The 25,045-nt window shown below is 46.9% G+C and overlaps 1 protein-coding gene across 2 annotated transcripts in view; it reads right to left on the reverse strand.

The window, feature by feature from the left end:
- LOC144823746 (protein 4.1-like) overlaps positions 1-25,045 on the reverse strand; it is a 477,862-nt gene that overhangs the window by 423,233 nt on the left and 29,584 nt on the right. For both annotated transcript variants that reach the window (XM_078682543.1, XM_078682542.1), the window contains exon 2: positions 855-927. The gene's annotated coding sequence lies outside the window, so the exon portion shown is untranslated. The remainder of the gene's footprint in view (positions 1-854; positions 928-25,045) is intronic.

Genomic DNA, 25,045 nt, shown 5'->3' on the forward strand with positions numbered 1-25,045 from the left:
CCATTCTCTACCGGGCCCTCAGTAGTAGGAAGATTGTGCACAAAAGTTAAGAGAAGATTAATTTGCAGGTGTGTGTGTGTATACGCAAGTGATCTCAATCCACCCTGTCAAGCTAAGAGGGTGGTAGGCACGAGGGTTGTTATTTAAGGGTTCTTAAGAAAGTCTCGGAATACAGATATGTAACTACAATACACAAAATGCAAACATTCTTTTTTTTAATTCTCTTACGTTATGGAGTGTTGAACAAATTTGGAGAGAAAAACAAACAATTTATTTAAAAAAGACAACTTTCTAAACAGAAAAGTATGTTCTACATGTATATTTTACAAAAAGCTCCGAAGGATTTAGAGCGTGGGCTGGGCAATTAACAGCTTACGACTAAAAAAAGATAACTGGAGCTGCGCGTGAAATACTTTCAAAAGCGTGCAAGCCAACTATCTTGTTTGACATGACAGAGGAAAAAGTTCCTTATACGAGATGGCTGCATCACTAGAAGCAAGGGTTGTACTTCCAATGTCATCTACGTCTTGCAAAGTCAGCTCTACAGAGCTAGCTTATTCTGATTCACACCAAGATCTTAGGGCGACCTCCTTACATCAAACACTTGGGGCAAGTTACATCCCTACCATGTCAGAAGTAGCAGCAGGCTGTGGATGTGAGAATCAGAAGGTTAAATCAGCACTCCAATCAATAGTAACAACTAAACCCATATTGGTGAAGGGTATCTTAGCTTGTAGACACCACTTACAACACACAAGTAACTTTGATAATATTTTCAATCCCCACAGATTCATCAAGTTAAAAATCTCAATTCCCAAATGATTTATTTAGTAGACAGCAACCCTAATTTGTACCTGGTTATATCTTCGGTGAGCTGGGCTGGGTCAGGTGGATAAAATTTCACATTGAACGTGAAATTCCAAGGGCCTGTTTAAAAGAAAAATAAAGTGAATGCATGAAAATAAAGATGAAAAGCAAAATGCATTTTTTTTCTTCACTTTATTTGGGTTTTTTGTACATGACCGCCTTGCGGTATGGAGACAAGTAAGAGGGAGCAGGGTGTTATGTACACTTATGGAAAAACAGAAGTGAGGAACCAGTTGATCTTCCTGCTGCTATCAACAGCTCCTAGAGACAACCTGCCATAAAGCTATACTCACCAGGATGACAGCACAGACATTTCCTCAGTCATAAGATGCATGGTGAGGACTCAATCCCGTTCGTAAGTATTACACAGAGAGGCCTTGTATCAAGAAAGGGCATATGATTACCCAAATGTCAAGAAGACAAGGTAAATTATTAACGATCTTCTGAACTTGAGGTGAAAGATTTCATGTCAAATGCAGCAACGTAATTTCAGCAGGAGGAGCCAGAAATATGAAGAGGTCAAGTGCTCATGTCCTGTATCTCACTGACCAAGTCGACAGTAGGTAATAGTTGGTAGGCTTTATTAACCTGGTTGGTTACAAAGGGGTACACCATTTTACAACACTTTTACTTACCTGTAATTAGAATTCTCTATGGAAGATCGCTTTTCACCAATTCACAATTTATTACAAGTTGTCAGGATGGGGAACCTCGTTACCTTAGTATAGAAAAACATTAAAGCATACACATCTAATGCAATAGTTTGCCCAACACATTATGGAAGCCATGGCTTAGTCAATGACATGGCAGGACTAAAGATCTAGTCCTTGGTGGCTGTCTGCAGCTTACAAAAGAACAAGTGTGCCCAATAATTGTTACACCTCACCAGGGCGGATCTAATGTGAATTCAGAATATATGGTAACTGTGGTATGTGGCAAATGGTATGAAACATGTTGTCCATCAATCATTGGATGTTTCAAACATTTACATAGTTTAAAGTAGAATAATAAGCAGTGCATAAAGTATTGTATCGGTGACTCCTGAGGCTGCACAGGGATTCAAGCTTTTTAGTTTTTTGTACATATACACCATGATGGTAATGTTGTACATCAGTACTATCTTTGTAAGATCTTTTACATTTCTGGACCCAAAACTTTGAAAGAGCCGTCTGCTCTATCTCTTCCAGGCTTCACCTGAAGCAGTTTTTAGAAAAACACCTGAACGTCTTGATATTCTAATCTTCTACCATTTTTTTACTCCTGGGGTTTGGAATCGCAGCCCTGGAAGGCACTGTCTGGGGCAGCCACATGCTCTACAGATTCTGAACAAACAAATTTGAACGACTGCAGTGCAATAAGCCAGATTGTTTGGAGTTTGAATATATTTACGTCCATTTTGGTTGTCCAACAATGCCCTTTCGGAGTAGTTTGTTAAGCAGCCAAAGTAATGGAAATGTGACTATTTTCCTCTGAGAACTTGATTTCTGAGGCAGACCAAACAAGATGCTGCTGTTCTCTTATCACAGAACAGATTTTGAGCTTAAGGTTACAAAGTCTGATGTTCTTGTAAATTCTTTTCCACTCTAAGAACAGCTCATACTATATCAGCCTTATCATCAATCGGCATTAAGGTATTAGTAGAAGGCCAGAATATTGCTTCAATGAGGACAACTGCATTTGTCTGTAAAATCTGTGTATACCAACAGGATTATTTGAACTCAATGCCCTGAAGATCATAGAAACTGGCTTCCAAAAGACACAGCTAGTGTGATGGCAAATGCCATAATTCCAACTTCTTTGCAAGGTTTAATATAGGTAGTAGTCAAGACACTGCTAACTATCTTAATTGGACCTTAATCACCCATTGTCCAGATCAGCACATTAGTTGCTCCAGGAGCCGTGCACCTGAAGATTCTCAGTGCCAACTACAACCCACTGAAGGTATCTTGAAGAGGTAATGATGACAAAGGTTTGGGGAGGGGGGTTGAGTTGTGGTCTAGGGAGCAGCGATTCTTAACCTTTTGACGTCTGTGGATCCCAACTGAAGCCCCATTGTAAGATAGGAACAATAGCTTAAATCACCTGGTCTCCCAATTTTTGAAATTGTAAAATTATGCGAATATAGTGCAACTGTGTGATGTAATGTCACTGCAGAATTCAAATGTATAAAATACCCAAATGATGTACATCATCTTATATCATATACCAGTATAGTGCACTAGGTGGGCTGGTGCTCTACAAATACTAATACATAAATATGGCTGCCAAAAATATTCTAGCACACTGAAATTGCTAAAACTGTGGACGGTGACACACAAGTTCTTTGTCCGATTTTAAGTGCATGAAAGACTGGAATGTTTTTTTCTTTGCTTGTGGGTGCACCCGGTGCCATGGAGAACATGGGTCTTCATAATGTGACGAAGCTGCACCTTGACTTTAGCATTTTATCTGCCAGTAGTGCCAGACCTGTCAAGACACAGATCTACATCAAATTTTTCAACCTCCAACAAATATCACCTTAGAGGAGCCGAACTCGGTGAAAACTCTAGAAGCATTAGGTTGCATAAATGGGGGCCACTATGATCATAGTAATAAGCAAACACATTGCCTTAATGGGCCTATCCATGTATTTTAGGAACAGTGTCACTATTCTGCATCTCCTAGGTTGATATTGGAGTTGAAGGTGTCCAAGCAGTGACAACAGGCCTACTACTACTACTACTACTACTACTACTACTACTACTACTACTACTACCCACCCACCCACTGCCTTTTGAGCTTTACGGATTTGGTTGACATAAGATGCGTTTCCTGTACAAAGGCTATGTCAAGGACTTTTATGCATGACTAGATAAGATGGTGCCTTCCACCTTTTCTAGTATTGAGTTAATCCGGGAACATTGAGTGAGAGCTGACTCTGTGGTGTGGGGGAACGGATGACTGCATGAATATCTGTACAATAAGCACTATTCACCAGTAAGTCAATAAGCATTTGGTTCAAAGAACTTTAGTACAATTAGGTAAACCCCATGATCTTTCCCCATGATTTACCACTAGTGAAGGAGGGATTCCTCCACTCACAGCTTCAGAATAGAGCACAGTAAGATGGGCAAGTTGGGCGAAGAGGACAGAGCCCAGAGGGTGCAAGCATAGAGCGAGACATTGATGAATTGTGTGAATAAAGAGCAACCAGACCAGTAGGCTTCACAGAGTTCAACAAAGTGATACTAAACCTCAAACCCAAACCAGGTAGAGAACCACAGATCTATGTTCCAGTTACAAGGTCAGTTCCTAACATCAATTCCAAAATGAACATATTAGCAAAGATACTGGCAAACCATCTAAGGAAGGTTATCCCTAGTCTCATACAAGACTCCCAAGCCGTTTTTCTGCCTGGTCATACAGGTAGAAACCATATGAGACTCCTCTCCAACATCCTCTGGCAAGAGAAGACTGACACAGAAGAGACTGTTACATTCTTACTGGATACTGAAAAGGCTTTTCACCAGGTCGAATAAGGGTACTGTATTTGGACTCTATGCTTAGGTGACAACTTCGTCTTTAAATAGGTAGCAATGCAGGGGGGTCAGCTCAGATTGACTGTGGAGACTTTCTATGACACTTTCCCCATCAACAGAGGAACAAGACAATGAATTCTCCTTTGCCTTCTCCTTTTCTTTTTTTTTTTTTGTTCCAAAACCTTTATTGCACATTGGCATAGTACACAGCGGAATGCCTACAACCCTGCGGGCCGGCCGCCATCATATAATCGTCACTCACAGCTAAAAGAGAAGCAAAAGGAGCACGTACACAAGCATCAGAATAGTGTTCACCAAAAGCGGCTGTGCAAAGAAGACAAAATGTGCAGTAGTAGCAAATAATACATTCGGAAGATGCGGTTTTGACGACCATTTTCACGTTTTCTTCTGTAAAACAACAAACTAGAAACATTAACCCGTTAGGAACGACAGTACGGTCTGCTATAACACAGTACAGATCAAGCTCTAAGTGTAATATTGGAGGGCCAGGAGTCGGACCACAATTCCCAGTGCCCAAAGTTGTTCATCATTCAATACATTCTCCCTCGATGCCCGGCCCCTCATTACCCCTCCCACCCAATATCCTCACTTGCCCCAAGCCCACCACCCCTCCCATGTTCAACCCCCTTCACTTTCGTCATCAGAATCTATCTGGTCCTCCTCGAGCAAAGGCTCACAAATATCTCCCCTGAATACATTCCATTTCAACCAGATCTTGTTCCATTTCCCCGGGCAGGCACGGCTGGAATATATTGCTCTTTCGGTCAGCATTACTCTGTCCATGGTCTGACACCACTGAGACCTAGTCGGCAGGTCAGCCGCCCCCCATCGTTGTGCTATGTCGCGTTTCGCCACCATGACCCCTGCCGTGACCCACAGCCGTTCATACCTGGACAGGTCAGTAGGTTCCCATATGTTCAGTAAACACCTTCTCGGGTCAGGCAGCAGGGAGTGTTCTAGTGTTTGGGAGAGAGTGCGGTGTATTTGTTTCCAATACTCCTGGATTTTGGGACAGTCCCATATGGTGTGAAAGAAAGTGCCTTCCTCTCCGCAGCCGCGCAAGCAATAAGGATGGGGCGCGCGCTGTATGCGGTGCAATACTGTCCTCGTGTAATAAACCCTGTGGAGGATCTTAAATTGAACTAGTCTCATGCGTGCCGAGATGCCCACCTCCCTGGGTGAACCCAGCGCCGCATTCCACTCATGTTCGTCCATATCCTGAACGTCTCCCTCCCATTTCTCCTTCAGGAGGAGCGTCGGGTCAGGGGAATTATTAAGCAGTTTGCGATAGGTAAAGGACGTTGCTTTCTCCAACATGTAATCTGTGAGGAGGCGATCTTCCAGGGGAGAAGACTCCGGCAGCGGTGTGCCGGGCGGTAGGACTGCGAGCAGTGCATGGCGAACTTGAACATACCTGTAAAGTTCCCTGTCACCAAAACCATACAGCTCTTTCAGCCGGGTAAAGGGAATTACGTCCTCCCTCTCCCACAAGTCCCCTACTGTGGAGATGCCAATCGTGTCCCATTGAGCGAACCCCTTGGTGTTCCTAAGATTGCCCAACGCTCGGGAGTCCCACAGTGGAGTCATTTCGGTTATCCTCCCTTTCCAACCCAGGGCCTCCGTCGCTGCGTGCCATATTTGAACTGTAAGTTTCGTGGGGCCCAGTAGCACCCGCATCTTGCGGCGGTCGTACAAAGGCCCTAACAGGCTATTGACACCCAGTTGAGACCTGTCTGAATGAAACGCCGGGTCAGTATGTGGCGCGTGGATCCACTGATTAATCGGCTTGAGGTGTGCAGCCCAGTAATACAATTTTAGATTCGGTAACGCGATACCTCCGCTGTACCAGTCTCTGTGTAGCTTGGACTGCGCCACTCGTGCTGGGAGGTTACCCCACAGAAGATTGGAAACCAGTGCCGCCGCTTTCTGAAAGAACTTAGGAGGCACAGGATATGGTGAGTTTTCAAGGACATACAAAAACCGCGGTAATGCCATCATCTTGTAAAGTGCCGCCCTGCCCAATAGTGTTAACGGCAGGCTCGACCAGAATTCTACATCCCGTTTAAGCCGAACCAGGTGCGGAGTCAGATTCATATCCATGAATTCCGCTGGATCCCTAGTGACATGTATTCCCAGGTATTTAAAGGACGTCCCCGCCAGCTTCAGTGGGCACGCACTGTCGAGAGTCAGGGCTGGACCCTGCAAAACGTAAACTTCAGACTTGGCCCAGTTTAGCGTATAGCCTGAGACACTGCCGTGGGTGTCGCAGATGCGCAGTAACGCTGGTATGCCTTCATTGGGGTCGGTTAGGTAAACTAACATATCATCGGCGTACAAGGAAAGCCGGTCCTCCCAACCCCCAGGCCACGTTATGCCTTTAATGAGGGGTGAAGCTCGTATGAGGGTTGCGAGGGGTTCAAGCGAGATAGCAAACAGCAAGGGCGACAGAGGGCACCCCTGCCGCGTGCCTCTTCCCAAGGGGAATGCATGCGAAATATGACCATTAGCCACCACGTGCGCCAGTGGGTCCGTGTAGAGCAGCTTGACCCATGCCAGAAAGCGAGGGCCAAAGCCCATACGTGTCAGTGTCTCGAACAAGTATTCCCACTCCACCATATCAAATGCCATCTTGGCGTCAAGCGCCAGAATCACTGCTGGTGATTTAATGGCGTCAGTTCTAGCCAGCACCCCGTGTAGTCGCCGCAGGTTCAACGCCGTGTTCCGGTGTGGCATAAATCCGGACTGATCCGGATGTATGATCGAAGGCAAATGTGGCAGAATCCTTAGTGCCAGGAGTTTAGCCAGGATTTTCACTTCCGCGTTTAACAGGGATATGGGCCGATAGGAGGAACAATCCTCCGGCGGTTTCCCTGGCTTGGGGATTGTTACGATAGTCGCCACTCGTTGGTCAATCGGAAGTGAGCCCTTCTCGAGACTATCCCTGAACATCCCCAACAGATGTTTACTGAGTGTCTCCGGCATCGCCTGGTACCATTCTATGGGTATACCATTCGGTCCCATCGCCTTACCTGGGTTAAGTGCATGAATGGCCAGTTGGATTTCCTCCACAGTAATATCTGCCTCCAAGTCGTTGGACGCCTCCGGTGACAAGGACTGTACCTCAATCGGAGCCAGGAGAGCTCTCGCGGTTTCGGATGTGACTATCCGTTCCGGGGTGTACACTTGTTGGAAATAGGCCGCCAGTATCTCTGTGATGCGCCTAGGGTCTGAATGTGGCACTCCATGCATGTCCTTGAGCCTCTGTATCCCCCTGGAACTGGTCTCACGCTTATCAAGCCACGCCAGCATTTTCCCTGCTTTGTCCCCCACCTCATAAATTCTATTCTGAGTATCTGTTATGTAGCCTTTAACAACCACGCGGAGGTGATCGTTGTACAACTGCTGTTGGAGAGTGAGTGCGTGGAGGGTGGAGGGAGAGGGGTGTATCTCATGGGCCGTGGTCCGATCTTTCAGTGCCACCTCCAAAGCGGCCAGCGCCTGGGATTGCTGCCTCCTATATCCAGTGATAGTGTTAATTGCTTGCCCTCTCAGGACCGCCTTATAGGCTTCCCAGAGTGTCGCTGAGGAGCGTACTGAGTGTACATTTTCCAGAAAGTATTGTTCCGTGGCACGCGTAAGGGTCTTACGGACCTGTGGAATTTTAAAGTAGGATGCATGAATGGGGTAGATGCGCTTACGTGTTCTCGCTCGCATGGTGAGGGTCAGTGTGAGAGGTGAATGGTCTGAAACCCCCCGAGGGTGTATCACTAGGTTGTCAACGTGACGAAGGCCATCGCCCATCGACAAAAAGTAGTCGATGCGGGAGAGGCTACCATGTACTGCGGAGAGAAAGGTGTATTGTTGTGCGCCCGGGTGTAAGTGTCTCCAGACGTCAGTCATTCCCATGGCCATTGCAAACCGCCGCAGGTACGTATCCCCCCCCGCCAGGGCCGGTGCGGGACGCCTGTCCAGCCGTGTGTCCATGACTGCATTGAAGTCTCCCCCCAAGATATTCTCCCCCACCGGTAGAGTCAGCAGGAAGTCCCCTAATCTAGGGAGGTGTACGGAATGCAGTGCCGGCGGAACGTATACAGATATAAGGTTGAAAAGGGAGCCCTCCCATTGCCCATGCACAGCCGCGAAGCAGCCTTGATCATCCGTGTGAGACGATAGAGGCAGGAAGCGTGAATTCTTTTTAATTAAGACTCCGGTCCCTCTAGAACCAGACGTGAAGTCAGAATGAGCCCACATTTTGTAACCCCGTCTATCTAGAGCTCTTCTAGCCCCCCCCAATAGGTGAGTCTCCTGCAGCAAGGCCACGGTAGGTCGCAGACGCTTAATAGCAGTCAACACCAACCCCCGTTTAACCTTGTCACCCAACCCTCGAACATTCCAGGACAGTAAGGACAGAGTAGGGCTTTGTGTATCGATGGAATCTAGTCCCTCTAACGGTGTTACGTCGTCAGCCATCGGGAACCAAGGGATATGAAATGGAGCATCTCGTAACAGTGGGAACAACTTTCATGCCCATACGGGTACAACCTTAGCATAAATATTACAAAGCAATTCCATTTCTCTGATACCGTGCTTAACTGGGTCAGGTGGCTCGATACGCCCCCCGAGTGGTATGGTGTGGTGCTTGGCCGTACATTTGTGTTCCCAACAAACAAATTCGCAACTGTAAAAGAACAACCCGTCCCCCTTTCCCCCCTCCCTGCTTCCCTGCCTAACGGACTTTCAACTGCCCGCCTCCCCAACTGAGCAGAGTGCTTAACCCAACCCATAACCAAAGTACTTGCGTGTAGGGGGGAGAGTGTCTCCCCGAGCAGGCGGCATCCCTGCGTGCCTCAGGTGAGGTCATGCCAGTGTCCACGTGCAGCAACTGAAACATGAAAGTGGTGGTCAGCAGTTGTGGTCAGCGTAGATCCTGGGGGGAGAGGGTCATCCCTCTCCATCCGCCCCTCCTGTTCCACGGGAGGGAGAGTCCTCTGCCCCCTCATCACGACCGGATGCCTGCGAACCATGTCTGCTGTCGTCTCTGCGGTTGTGATCTGGTCCGCGGTTCCTGCGGTGCCGGCCCACCGTGTGCCAACCTTCCAGCCAATCCCGGGCAGCCTCGGGGGAGTCAAAAAACCACACTTTTTTGTCCGCAACAACTCTCAAACGCGCTGGGAAGATCATCGAGTACGGTAAGTCTTTCTCCCTCAATGTTCTCTTAACCTCCAGGAACGTTTTCCTTTTTCTAGCCACCTCAGACGTGTAGTCAGGGAAAAACGCAAGTCTTGAATTTTGAATTTGAATGGCGGGCGCTACCCTGGCGGCCTGCAGAATGGCATCGCGGTCCCTGAAATTAAATAGTCGTGCAAGTATAGGCCGCGGAGGGCCCCCTGTCTTCGGTTTTCCCCCCGGAACGCGGTGGGCCCTTTCCACCGAAAAGAAGTTTGAGAGTCCCTTAGGCTGAAGACGGGTTTTTATCAAGTCCTCCACATAGAGGTCCATCGCCCCTGTGTCCTCGGATTCCGGCACGCCTAGGATTCGGACGTTGTTACGTCTGGAGCGACCTTCCTGGTCATCCAGTTTGTCCCTCAGTAGTTTGTTGTCAGCTTGAAGGCGCTCCACTGATGTTTGCAGTTCAGACACGTCCTCCACCAACGATTTGGTGACGACCTCCACTTGCTTGACCCTCTCGTTTATTTTTTGGAGGTCCGCCCGGATCAGGGTGACTTCAGTGGCGGTCGCCCCGACTGTCGCCTGTACCTGGGCCAACGCCGCCAGGACATCCTCAAGCGTGGCTTTCTTAGCCCCCTCCGCGTCCGCCGCTTTCCCGGTGTTCTTGCGTTGTTCCTGGGGCGGTGAGTGCTTCTCATATGCGAATTTATCCAATTTCGCTTGGGTGGAGGTGTTTTTGGGGCCTCTATTCGACATGGTAGTGCGCGAGGTCAGCAGCGCTCGGACTCACAGCTCACCAGTGTTCGTGCTGACCGCGTCCGCACCAGCAAGGTGCTCCCGCCGCAGACACAGCCCGCAGACCACAGCGAGGGGGTGAAGAGTTCTCCCCACTGACCTACAGCCGTCAGGGGGCCCCCAGGGTATGCCACTCGGAGTACTGGCAAGGGGCGCGCCAATCCGCACAGGGGCACCGCCCGCGGCTCCAGGAGCAAGGCGGTCGCTCGATCTCCGATCCCTATGAAGACTTCGTGGTGGTGTGTTGGAGAGCCTCCTCTCCCTTCCGGTGGCACTCCCACGGATCTCGTGTGGGGGTCGGGCACAGTAACGAAGGGGGCCCCGCAGGGACCCGCCGTCCCCACTTGACAGGTCCGGGAGCTGGAGCCAGTACAGTCCCAATAAGGGAGACTCCGTCAGGTGCTTGGGCGTTGCTCGTGTAAGGCGCAGAGAAAATGGCGGCTGCGCCGCCGCTGCCAACTGTCCAGAATGCGCCCAGGACCAGAGCAACCTGCGACTTACGGCTGTTCCAGGCGCCGCGGGGGGCAACGCTCACCTCGGGCCCTCGGAGGCTCAGTCGCGGACTCTCCGGACCGCGCGTCCGGCGACCGACGCTTCCTGCCGCACTCCTGCCGCTCCAAGGCAATTTCCGGCCGGTCACTCCCTCACCGCGACCCCGCTGCTTCCAGGCTGGCAGTAGGCCTTCCGCATCTTCGGCGTCTGCTCTGCTTACCGGAGCTCGTCTGTGCTGCCACCGTTCTTAATTCCGCAGCGTTGGGTGCCGCACGGACTCCGGGTCCGAACCTCTCCCACCAGCACTTAAAAAGTCAGGATTAATGTGTCGGATTTTCGTGGGAAGCCGCCGTAACTCGGGAGCCTCTCTAAGCTGCGGCCGCCATCGTCGGCTGCTAGCCACGCCCCCCTGCCTTCTCCTTTTCAATTTAGTCTTAGACTTTCTTGCAGTTGCTATTAGACATATTGCAAACAGGAGTTGCCAGTGCTGCAGATTTCTCTAAGCTCTTACTTTATGCTGATGACATCATCCTTATATTGGGAGTCCCCAGGACCGTCATACCAGAACTAAAAGCCCCGGATTCCAACTTTTCCTTGTACTCAGGCTACAAGAGCAACTGGAACAACAGTGAGGTCCTCCACCCCCCAAAGGTACCATGAAAGCTGTAGTCGAGATTTGAATGGCTGGCAAACTATAAATACCTGAGAGTATTAGTACATTTGAAAATAGCCAGACAGTCTTGGATGCAATTGCAGAATTGATCAACGTGGCAATGGCACCGAGCTATAAGTATCTGCTGGGCATGCTACATATTCCTATCCTCAATGGCATACTTTAAGACACAGGGCACATGATAGATATAATCATGCCCCCATTAAAATATGTGACTTCCTTCTTCTTTCCTTCTCCCTGCCCACCTCCATTTATATGTCCCCTCTTAACTTCACCCATCTTTCTATTACATGTTACACTACTTGCTTCACCTTGCCCCTTCTTTCGTATTCATCTTCCTTTCCCGGTTTCTACATTTTTCTCTCAACTTATACTTATATCTCTATGTACCTAGCCATCACTTTCTCAAGTTGCTCTTTCTCAGCTCTGTCCAGTTCCCTCTCATGAACATCTCTACCTTGCCTCTCTCACCACCTCATCTTTATTTCAACCACTTTCTGTGACTCTATAAAGGAATTAGTTACTTACCTGTACACTATAGTTCTCCAGTATTATCTTTCATAGATTCACATGCTTGTATCTTCCCCGTCGTCATGGTGGGAGTCTCACGGTAACAGAATGACCAAGCAGTATCATAGAGAAGAAAAACTGCATAGAAAATCCCCATAGGGGCTGTATTATTTGGTAACCAGACCATATCTTTGTTTGGACCAAAAGCCAGCCAATCAGCATTGCTGCCCTGTCCTCACACTCCCCAGCAGAAGCTTCCTGCCTCAGATTTCCGTCCCCGAGTGAGAGACATGGATAAATACCGAGAAACAGGATCTGCCTGAGAAACGGGGAGGCGGGCGGGCGCATGTGAATCTATGAAAGATAATACTGGAGAACTATAGTGTACAGGTAAGTAACTAATTCCTTCTCCAGTATTACATCTTTCATAGATTCACATGCTTGTATCAGAGTAGTAAGCAGTGCTCACCAAATTTGTAGCGTTTCCAGGACAGAACTAAGAAGGAAGCTCTGCCGTAAGACAAAGGTATAACAATACACATCAGTATATAAGAAATACGATAAATGCATGTTGACACATAAATCAAAGTACTGCATAGACAACAAATCATGCCATTATGTCATACCTTACTGAAATAGACGTTTCAGAACAGCTTGTCCCACTGCCGTGTCCTCTTTCCACGCAGTGTCCAGACAGTAGTGTCTCGTAAATGAGTGCACGCTCTTCCACGTTGCTGCTCTGCAGATGTCAGGCAGCGCCACTCCTGCAAACAAGGCCATCGAAGTTGCCATCTTCCTTGTGGAATGTGCATGCACCTTAGAATCTAGCGGCTTCCCCGCTTTTTCATGACATTTCAGGATAGCTGAGGAGATCCATCTGGCAATACTCAGTCTTTACAAAGGAAGACCCTTCCTTTGCCCTTCGAAAGCAATGAACAATTGCTTGGACCTGCGGAACGTTTTTGTCCGTTCAATGTAGAACTTTAGGCATCTGGAAATGTCTAAAGAGTGTAAGGCTCTTTCTGCTTCCGATGAAGGATTGCTGAAAAAAGTAGGCAAAATAATGGGTTCATTGAGGTGAAAAGATGTTGCCACCTTGGGAATAAAGGTAGGATTTGTTCTTAATATAACCCTGTCTTGACGAAATTGTAAGAAGGGTTCCTCCACTGAGAAGGCCTGGATTTCACTAACCCTCCTTGCTGATGTTAGGGCGAGAAGGAGGGCTGTTTTCCATGACAGGAACTGTAAGTCTGACTTGTGAATAGGCTCGAAAGGAGGCCTCATAAGCTGCGATAGGACTGTGTTGAGGTGCCACGGCACAGGAGGGCATTGGATGGGTGGGTAAACCCTAAAAAGTCCCTTGATAAATTCCTTTATTATTCTGGAGGACCAGAGAGATGGTTCATTTGGCTTCCGCCGGAAGCGGAATATTGCTGCCAAGTGTACTTTGACCGAGGCATGCGACAGACCTGCCTTAGATAGTGACAGCAGGTAAGGAAGGATACCTTCAGGTTGTACTTCAAACGGATGCAAGTTTTGTCTGCTGCACCAATGGCAGAAACGGGTCCATTTCGCTGCATATGTTTTGTTTGTTGATACAGCTCTAGCTTGTGAGAGAATATGTCTGCATTCTTGCGAAATATCTAGATTTGGAAACTCCCGCTCGTGAGGTTCCATGCTGACAATTTTAGTGATTGCAGATTCGGATGCAGAATTTGCCCTTCTTTCATGGAGATGAGGTCTTGAAATGTCGGGAGCTGGATTTTTTCGCCCCTCGACAATAGAAGTAGGTCTGAAAACCACGCCTGTCTCGGCCAGGCTGGTGCTATCAATATGATCCGGCACGGTTCCAATCTCATCTTGCGCAGTATTCGCGGTATCAACGGGAAGGGAGGGAACGCGTATGCAAACCTTCCTGTCCAATCCATGAGGAATGCATTTCCCTTGGAGCCCTGTTGATGGTATCTGGACGCAAATTGAACGCACTTTGAGTTGTTTTGCGTTGCGAACAAATCTAATGTGGGAGTGCCCCACCTTTGAAACAAGAAGCGAATCTGAGTGTTGTGTAATTCCCACTCGTGCGTCGCCTTGGTAGTACGGCTCAGGGCGTCCGCCCGTGTGTTGAGGACTCCTTGAATATGCTGAACCTGAATTGAAATTCCGTTGGTTATGAGCCATTTCCAGATTCTTTGCGCCAATGTCGACAGCTGTTTGGATCTCGTTCCGCCCTGCTTTAGAAGGTAAAACATGGTCGTGGTGCTGTCCGTTTGGATAAGTACTGACGATTGGCGTATTCTGGGAAGAAATGCTTGAAGGCCTAGGAACACCGCTTTGAGCTCCAACATGTTTATGTGAAGCTGAGCTTCCCAGTCTGACCAAAGGCCCTGAATTTCCAGCTCCTGAAGATGCGCACCCCATCCTTTCAGCGAAGCGTCCGTTGTCATCACGAAGTCGTGATCTAGAGGAATAAAGCTCAAGCCTTGATCCAAGTTCTTTTGAATCTTCCACCATGACATCGCCACCTTCATATGGCTCGTGATGGTAATGCGATCCTCGAAGGTTCCTCCGGCCTGGACCCACTGCTCGTCCAGTTGTTCCTGCAAAGGCCTCATTCGAAGCCGACAGTTTGGTACCAGTGGGATGCAGGATGACATCATCCCCAACATGGATTTGTATATCCTCACGGAAGTGGACCTTTTTGCTTGAAGTGATGCCGTTAGCCTCATGATCTTTCCCATTCGTTCTTCGGGAGGATAGGCTTTCCCTGCTCTGGTGCATATCCATGCCCCCAGGAACTGGATGCCCTTGGCCGGAGTCAGCGAGGATTTCTCTAAGTTGGTCCTCAGGCCCAATCGCTGAAACAGCCGGATGCAGCTCTGAAGAGATGTTGCTGCGTCCCTGAAAGATGGACCTGTCACCAACCAGTCGTCCAGATATGGGTAAATGTAATGCCCTTGCAGTCGTAAATGGGCCGCCACCGGGGCCATGCATTTGGTGAATACCCTCGGGGCTGACTTGAGTCCGAATGGCAGGACCTTGAACTGGAAGTGGCGACTCTCCACGACAAATCTGAGATACTTCCTGTGCTTCCGAAGAATGGGAATATGGAAGGTCGCATCCATGAGATCTAAGGACGCCATGTAGTTGTTTTCTTTTATCAGTAGTAGGATTTCTTGTAACGATAACATTCTGAAGGGTATCTTTTTTATGTATTGATTTAGATCCCTTAAGTCCAATACCTGTCTCCATTTCCGGGTTTGTTTCTTTTTGATGAGGAAGAAATGCGAGTAAAAGCCTCTCCCTCTGAGATGTTGCGGCACTTCCTCTATGGCTCCCTTTTGCAGAAGCGAGTGAACTTCCTTCTGCATTTCCTGGCGATGTTTGTTGAGCCTGAGTACTGGGGGGTGATCCGGAGGTATTTCCACAAATTCCAGAATGTGGCCCCTGCTTATGACATCTAAAACCCATTTGTCCGATGTTATGGACATCCAGTTGGTGTAATATTGAGACAGATAGTGGTCTTTGTCCGGGATCTGTTGTGTGGGGAGCGCCGGCCTGAAATCATTGACGTCTATTAGACTGCTGAGGTTTCCCCCTGGTGTTAAATTTGCCTCTGGACTGTTGTTGGTAAGAGGAGTTGGAGGACCTGAATTGGTTGTTAGTATTATACTGTCGATATCCTTGTTGATTATACGGCTGATATCGGTTGGACTGAAAAGAGGATCTTTGATTAAATTGACCTCTTGTACCCCTCTTCCGAAAGGACTGAAACCTTCCTTGCTGAAGAGATCCTAGCGCTCTAGCTGTATCCGTGTCCGACTTTATGCCTTGCAACGCCTCATCGATATGCTTCCCAAATAAGTTTTCACCGTCAAAAGGCATATCGACAATTTTCGCCTGCACCTCTGGACGAAAAGAAGTCGCCTTGAGCCAGCCCTGCCTGCGAAGCGAAACCGCTCCAGCCATCTGCCTGAAGGCCATAGACGAGACATCCATGGCGATGTCGATAGATTCGGCAGCAGATTTAGCTCCTTCCTTAAGTATGGCTGCCGCTTCCTCCTTTCTATCCTCTGGGAGTGCAGAAAGTATGGGTGCAATATCAGACCACATTTGTCTGTTGTAGCGTCCAATCAGTGCCATAGCATTTGCCGCTTTAATGGTAGAGGCAGCCATGACCGCAAACCTCTTACCTGCCCCATCCATTCTCCTTCCTTCTTTGTCTGGTGGCACTAGGGAAGTAGCCACCGGGTTCTTTGAATTTCTTTGCGCCGCCTGCGTCACAACTGATTCTGGCCTGGGGTGCCCAATGAGGCAGGCTGCTGTGGACTCTGGAGCTCTGTATTTTTTGTCAATGCGGGGAACTGAAACCGCTATAGACGCAGGTGTTTTCAGAATCTTCAGTCCCTCCTCCCAGATGTGAGGGATAATCGGAATTGAGCGAAGCGACCTCTTGTTATCATCTTTGAAATCGTACAAGAAACAATCCGTCTCTTGTACCTCCAGATCCAGACTGAATCTTTTGGCCGCCCTTTCCATGAGATCGTGAAAGCCTCCGATGTCTTGAGGAGGAGAGGTAGATTTGAGTGGGTCAAGCGATGCAGCCGATGGTAAAACGTATTCGTCCCATTCCTGCCCCGAAGCATCATGAACGAGTTCTCCTTCTTCGGGCTGTTCATCCTCGTCGGATTCCGTTAGGTCGTCCCTTATAGTAACAACCTGCGGCGATCTCACCCCTTGTTCTTGGGAAGCAGGTGCTTCAGGTGTCTGCGAGGAAGGCGTCTGCCTAGCTGGTTGCGAGGAATTCGCCTCTGGGAAGCGACGGTAGTAGTCGTTTAACATCAACCTAAGATCAGAGACAAGGGTGATGGGTATAGAAATCGTCTCTTGACGTTCCTCCTCCCTTGAGTTCTCATGCTGCTCCTCCTCCTCTTCATCGTAATCACCAGATTCCTGAAATGACTCATATCTGGAAGATTGTGGTCTGTCCTTGAAGGAATAAACCTCCTCCTCATCTGTGTCTTGGCTCTTTATCTGAAGCTGAGAAGGACTGTAGGCGGCACCTGAGGACTCCTCGCCATCTGAGTCTTGCTCCAGCAATGAGGATGGCGGCAAAGGAGAAATCTTTGTCCATGAGGTGAACTCTGCAGCTTCACTGATGGTAGACGAACCTCTTGTCGACTGAAACGACCGGATCGAGATCATGGTCTTCGACTGCGGTGATTTGAACGCTTTTGCAGATGATAGCACGATTTTCGTCGACGGAACCGTCGTCGACGGAACCATCGTCGACGGAATCTTCGTCGACGGGACCTTCGTCAAAGGGACCATCGTCGACGGGACCATCGTCGACGGGACCATCGTCGACGGGACCTCCGTCGACGGGACCTCCGTCGACGGGACCTTCGTCGACGGGACCTTCGTCGACGGGACCTTCGTCGACGGGACCTTCGTCGACGGGGCCCCCGTCGACATCTTCGACGTCGAACCTGTCGTCGACGGAGTCGTTGTCGTCGACGGCCTTTTCGTCGACAGTGAGATTTTACTTGTCGATGTTGTAAATGTAGACGTCGCAGTCGTCGACGTAGCTTTAGATCTTATCGTCGACGAGGCCATAGTCGTCGACGAAGTCGTCGTCGACGGAGCTGAAGTCTTCACCACAGGCTTTGGAGCAGAAGCCAGCGAGCTGGTAGAAGGTGCAGACCCAGGTTCCTTAAGACTGGACTGTTTCTCCAGAGGAGTAATAGGAAGAGATGAGGTTAATTTCTCCTTAGGCTTACTCCTTTTAGACTCCACTCTCTCCACAGAAACAGAAGCCTTTCTTTTCTTGGGAGTTGAATGAGAAGATTCCTCCTCAGAATCTGAGCCTGATGTGGCCTTCTTCTTCTGAAGCCATAACAGTAGTCTAGCCTCTCTGTCTCTTTTAGTTTTGTCAGAAAATGTTCTACAAAGCTTACAGTCTTTCACCAGGTGTTTAGGGTAGAGACAGTAAAGGCAGTCCTCATGTGGGTCCTCAGAGAAAAGTCTGGCCTTCCCACAGGACCTGCATGGCCTGAACAGCCTCTTTTTAGAGCTGTCAGCCATCATGAGAGAAATAAGTACACACAATACCTCAATCTAGTAGACAGGAAACAAGATTCCAAAGGGTCAAAAGTTCACTCAGGAACAGAAAGAAAACTGAGCAGAGCTCAGGGAGACTCCTTATCACACGAAGGCGGTTGGAAATCTGAGGCAGGAAGCTTCTGCTGGGGAGTGTGAGGGCAGGGCAGCAATGCTGATTGGCTGGCTTTTGGTCCAAACAAAGATATGGTCTGGTTACCAAATAATACAGCCCCTATGGGGATTTTCTATGCAGTTTTTCTTCTCTATGATACTGCTTGGTCATTCTGTTACCGTGAGACTCCCACCATGACGACGGGGAAGATACAAGCATGTGAATCTATGAAAGATGTAATACTGGAGAACCGCTCTATCTCCTACCTCCTCCCCACTGCTGTGTTTCAACCTTGCCTCTCTGTATTCTCCCATCTACTTCACTTCTTTCTCAAACCCATCTCTCCGCACCTCACCTCTCAATGTTTCCCTGCTTCTCTCCAAACCTCACCTATCTCTACCGGTCTCACGCCTATCTTTATCTCTCTCTCTCTCTCTCTCTCTCTCTCTCTCTCTCTCTCTCTCTCTCTCTCTCTCTCTCTCTCTCTCTCTCTCTCTCTCTCTCGTCCCTTTTTCTATCAGACTCAGATTTCATTCTGCTGCCTCATCTTTCGATTCCACCTCTTTCTCTCTCACTAACAACCTCACAAATTAAGACAACAGTTTGCTACATCAAGTCTCATTTTCTTTCAACCACACATTTTCTAGACACCCACCTTTTTATCTATTTATTAAACCTCCTCTCTTTATTCTGCCTTTCATCTCTGTACCTCATCCTCTATTTTACCAGTCTCTCTACCTCACCTCCTTATATGTCTAGCTACCTGGCCTGTCTGAATAATATATTTACTATCATAGAAGCATCATTTTAAAAATGGGCAAAATAAGCCAACAACACAAAAACTTCAACCTCCAATGTAACCTTAGCCATCTACTTCACTTACCTTTCCATTTCACCTCTTTTCTCTCCACATTTTTTCTTTTCCTCCCCTATAGCTTTTGCCTTTCTCTTTGCCTCACTACTCTCTAACTGACTTGTCTTCCTATATTCAATTTCACATTTTGCCTCTCTTCATCTCATCACTTTTTCGCTCTGCTTGGTGCATCTCTGTATGTATGTGGATAAGTCTTTATTATACACCAGCCTACAAAACATCCACCAAGTCACCTTTGCCAGGTCTTTCTCATAGAGGGAGAAACAGACAGGTTAGACACAAAACTCCATTAAAGAAATACTATTGCCAAAAAAACAAAGTTTATCCAACTGCAGAAAATAAATTGTTTGAGCAATCTTTACTATTTGGTTGACACACACCTGGTAGCTTGCTTTTGCGCATCCCTGTTTCTGAAAGTGTAAAGTAAAATTCAATTTTAGATCATATCAGGAGGATTTGAATTAGCTGAAAAGGGTAGTAAATTCAAAAGTGTTACAAACAGGGTGCCCCCAAATATTTCTTGCCCAGGGCCCCATAATTCTTAAGATGGCAATGCACCATGTTTCAATGTTTTGTTTTTTATTTGTAAAAAAAAAAATCTTCAATTGAAAAAGATCCAACACTAGTACTACAGGCCAATGAACTGATATGCAAGATCGTCCCCTCGTGCAGCAGTCAACCCAATGCCATTCAGCTATATCTCCACAACAATTTAAAGAGACCTCAGCTTCCTACTCCTTTGCTGGGCCTGTCAATCTTTAAAATCACAAAACAAATTACTTTTCACATTTTAGTGGCTTGGATATAGATCTATCAATTTTGGACTCCAGGATATCGACAGCTTGGTACAAGTGAAAGGGATTCAGGAAGAGATGAAGAGGTCATGTTTTGCTGCCTTTCCTGTAATCTCTTTATTTGTAGTGTGCCGAGCTGACTAAAGACTTCATGGCTATAAACCGTCTTCTGCCACAGGCAAGCAAGTGAAAATATGACAATACATGCCACACAGCAATACAAAACACGAGATCATCATAACAATAAAAAAAAGATAACAGGAAAACAAGACGAAGTGTGTCATAGAGGTCAGCAAAGAAGAAACCATTTCAACATCTTACAACACCACAAATTGGTTTAACTGGGCTCTCAGTTTGAAGGGAAGTAATTTCACAGTCCAGGGACGAGGAACTGAAGGAAGGCTTCCTATATGTGCTTTGCTCATGTGTGTAGTGTTTTGTAAATGCAGATTTTCAAAAGTGCAGCAATAAAAGCAGGAGCATATGGCTTTAGAACCTCGTTGTGGTCAGATTTTCCCAAAGTCATGCAAGGCTTTGTTGGTCCATGAAGACACCCAAACTCCACTCTGCTCCACTGCTAATCAGTACAGTTCTCACAAGACTTGGAAGATACAACTAAATTTGTGGACATTTTTAACTAGTCTCACTGCAAGGTTTAGTACTTGTTTAAGAGTGACAAGAAGCCCAAATAGAGGCAATTACAGTTTAACAAGTGGGCAGCAAGCAACAAAGTCTGCAGGTTTCTAGGGAGGAAGCGGAGAATCTTACTTAAAATTCTCATCTTCCACCCTTGAGACTTTCAGGCTTCGTTTGTGGAATATGTGGAAGCAAGACATGGCTGTAAATGTAAGCTGCAATTCCAGCAAAGCTTCCTGACCTAAAAGAAGTCGCAAGGGCTCAATGTTTGTGGCAGGCAAAGGAGGAGCCTAGATACAAGAAGACCACTTATTGCTGTTGAGGCATCCTTGGAGGTTCCTGAGGAGCAACAGCTCATTTTGCTAGTGTTCAGTTTCAGGGAGGTATCGCCCATTAAGAGGTAGACCACCGCAAGCCAATCCAAGCATTAAAGCCAAGCAGGGATCATGATTTTCCAGGCAGAACATCAACTAGGTGTCAGCTTAGGGGAAAGTACAACACCAAAAAGATCTGCTTTAAGCAGATAAAAGTTAGATGGAAATCTTGAATTAGATTGGAAATCACAACAAGGCTATGTCAGAGACTGAAATGTCCTCATCAAAAATGGTGAAATAGTGCAATATCACACCACTTTGACGTCATTCCTGAAACTGCGCTAAAAAGAGTTGATTGTCCCTTACATAAGATACAGCGGAGAGATCCAGCAACTTAAGGATTAGGTTAATTACCCTGTAAGTATCTGTTTGTGGCATTTAGTGCTGTAGATTCATATGCTCTGCATACTCCTGCCAACTAGTGTTGGGTCCGGAGTTGTGCAAGTTGGTTTTTTTCACAGAAGTCTTTCGTGTCATGACGGACTCCACTTGGTGATACTGCGCATGGGCATCAACTCCTTTGTTAGATTGTTTTTCCGCAGGCAGAGTAGAAAGGAGCATAAAGAGTGTGTACGAACAAGGAGGTCCATACTAAATGTAAGTGTATCCCATAAGCATATAACGAGACTAAAATGGCCTCAATCGCTAACAATGCTAAAGAGACTGCAGACAGATTTAAAAACTGCATGATGCAAATTAGTCAATGGATGCAGGGTAACTGCCTAAAGTTAAATGGAGACAAAAGTGAAGTCCTGTTATTGCTGACAGACATGAAAATCTGGTCCCGGGAGTGGTGGCCTGAAAATGTAGGCCATTGCCCATCACTAGTTAACAAAGTTAAAAATCTGGGAGTGATTCTGGACAACAAACTGTCGTTTGACGCTCAGTCAACAAATTGGCATTCACCATATGGTACATTCTGAAAATGATAAGGAAGCTCCTGCCGTTTATTCCTCATGGTTCCTGTAAAACGGTGGTAACAGCGCTGGCCTTATCTAGGCTAGATTATGGGAACGCTCTGTATGCTGGGATACAGATCCAGCACCTAGCAAAACTGCAGCACTTGCAAAACGCAGCAGCCATGCTGGTGCCGGATATTCGCAGCTCTGAGCCTATTGCACACAGATTAAGAACCCTCCAATGGCTTCCAACAGAAAAAAGAATAACATTTAAGTCTGTGTCTGGCCTATAAAGCCCTTCATGGGAAGGGTTCTCAGTTTTTAAAAACACATCTTCAACTTTATGAGCCATCCAGGAATTGGACACCTAGTCAAGCAAAACGGATTCAGGTCCCAAAATATAAGCAGGTCAGGGTGTGTGGGGGGAGAGGGGAGAGAAGCTTTGTGCTGCATGCAGCTAAGGCTTGGAATCTTCTCCCAATTGCAATCAAAAACAGCCCATCTCTGCTTTCGTTCAGGAAAGAGGTAAAAACCTGGCTGTTTACTTCCTGTTAGAATTTAGTCTAGGCAGATTCCGGGTCTCTCTGCATCTACTCAGCGCCAAGACGCCCAGGGGCAATCGCAATCGCGCGTTTATAAATTCATTAATCAAATCAAATCACAGGTGTCCGGGGAAGAGGGAGGAAGCATGGGAACCAACAGCACTACATGCCACGAAGAGATACTTAAGGGGCAAGTAACAATCCATTCGATGGCATGTGTTGCTTCAGATTCACATGCTCTGCATAGACTGCCATGCCCCTAGTCACTTTCTCTGATGGAGGATTACTTAAAATAACTCTAAATATATCCGCGCCAGAGGCAAGCCTGTCTGCACCTGGACCGCGCCTAGCGCAATACTACCTGGCTGTTAGCAGATCGACCCCCATAGGAGACATTAATCAAGGGAAGCTTTGCTATTCCTTAACACTGAAGGTAAAATAGTTACTGTACAACAATCAACCCAGCTCTCATAGCAACCAGTCTTTTTCCCAGCTGCCAGGGCTGTCTCAACGTATCGGAGAACACACAGGTTAGTACAGGAGTCCGGTCCAAGGACCACAAGCCGGACCACAACATACGGAGGCCTCCATTGACGGGGAGTGTAAAAGCACCCTTCTAAATGTAAGGTTGCTCATCAAACACAATACCAAATTAGCATTGTTTGTTGAACATTATAATCTAGATATAGAATTCATTTCTAAAACCTGAGTGGATGCTTCATCAGGCCTGAACGTAGTATCAGCAGGGTTGGCCGGCTATTTCATTGTGAGAGCTGAAAGGCCACTTAAGAGAGGAGGTGGTATTTCGATAGTTTATCGCAAACATTTCACTGTCAATTTTAAAATTATGCCATCAAATGTCTGTGAAGCTCTTTCTTTTAAGTTTGAGCTGTCTAAAACTCGGTTTTGGAATGGTATGCTAGTATACAAACTCCCTGGTCCCAGAACACCTTTTATTCATGCAATTACCTCCCTTATAGAAACCGATCTATTTTCACTTGATTTTACCATACTGGGGGACTTCAACTTTCATCTGGAGGCACGCACTGAATGCGAGACTGAGGGCTTGCTGGATACTGTATCATGACTCGGTCTTGCACAGCTGGTGGCGGACCCCCCCCACTGTGCAGCTCACACGCTCAATGGTATTTTTTCCAGCAGTCCCATGCTGTCTCTGACGGACATTCTTCCACTAGGTTGGTCGGACCACTATGTGGTCCTATTTAACATAAATATCAACTGGGTCAATGAGGGGCCTTCCAGATGCCACTCCTCTCACACATATCAGGCTTGGCACAATATTGAACCTGACCAATTCAGTCAGGCTTTGATTCCCAGCCCAACAAATCTAATGACCTAGAGCACCTCACCCATGACTATGACAACTGGATCTGATCCACAGCTCAGGCATTTTCTCTAGTCAAGATAACCAACCATGGTAGATCTAAACCCTCTGCCCCATGGTTCTCAGCTAGATTGAGAAATAAAAAAACAGGTCTGTAAGAACAAAAAAGATTATCGAGGAAAAACTAGTCAGGCAGAAAAAGATCAGCATAAGCAATTTATTGCAGTCTACAAAACCATGCTAAGGGAGGAACAAATCCAGTATTTTACTCAGAAAATAGAATCATCTAACTCCACAAAAGAACGGTTTTTAACAGTAAAGAAGCTCTCTAATGTCCCATCCAATGACATACAGGAAAGCAGCACTTCTTTGTTACTCTCTGGCTGCATTCTTCCAAACAAAAGTAGAACTTATTTTTAATAAGTTCACTGTATCATACACTTCTTTAGCAAAGGAAGACAGGCCGACCATTCAAAATACTGTTATAGCCACCCTCACAGACTTCATTCCCCCCCTTAACAACCAACAGGCGTGGGAATGAATTAAAACCACGAAATCCGGGTCACCCAATAATCCATGCCTTGTGACTATCATGCAATTGGCCTCAAAGGTCATTGCTGGTAACCTTACTTTAATCTTGAATAAAATGATTACCACTGGGCAATGAACTAAATGCTGGAAAAAGCATCTATATTGCCACTATTAAAGATGTCAAGCTTGGATTCCAGAGAACCCAAGAGCTATCCCCCTATTTCTAGGCTTCCTGCGAAAATCATCGATAAAGCCTTGAATAACCAACTGGCCAGTTTCATCCAACAGCATTAGCTCCTAGACCATACTCAGTTTGGTTTCAGGAGCTGTCACTGCACTGAAACCACGCTTATAATTGCTACTGAGGAGATCAGATGCATTTTAGATAATGGAGGGCGTGTTGCTCTCATACTTCTAGAGTTATCTGCGGCATTTGATACGGTCAATCATGCTCTTCTGACTGACCGTTTGGATCATATTGGAGTTAGAGGATTAGCCTTGTCCCTTTTGAGATCTTTTTTGAGTGAGCTTGAACAGACAGTGTCCTTAAAGGAGTTTGAATCCAAGTCCTTTTCACTACCTTGCGGAGAGCCGCAGGAGTCCTCATTGAGCCCAACACTTATAATGTCTATGTGACGCCCCTCGCTGCTCTGATTAGATCATTTGGCTTTTCCTTGGTACCATATGTCGATGATACCCAGATTGTGGTTTCCTTCTCTGACTTCTTTGACAGCAATGCTCATATTGTCACAACTGTATGCTTGCCATAGACGACTTGATGGAAAAAAAATTGT

Source organism: Lissotriton helveticus, chromosome 3_1, assembly GCF_964261635.1.
Source record: "Lissotriton helveticus chromosome 3_1, aLisHel1.1, whole genome shotgun sequence".
NCBI classification, from domain to species: Eukaryota; Metazoa; Chordata; class Amphibia; order Caudata; family Salamandridae; genus Lissotriton; species Lissotriton helveticus.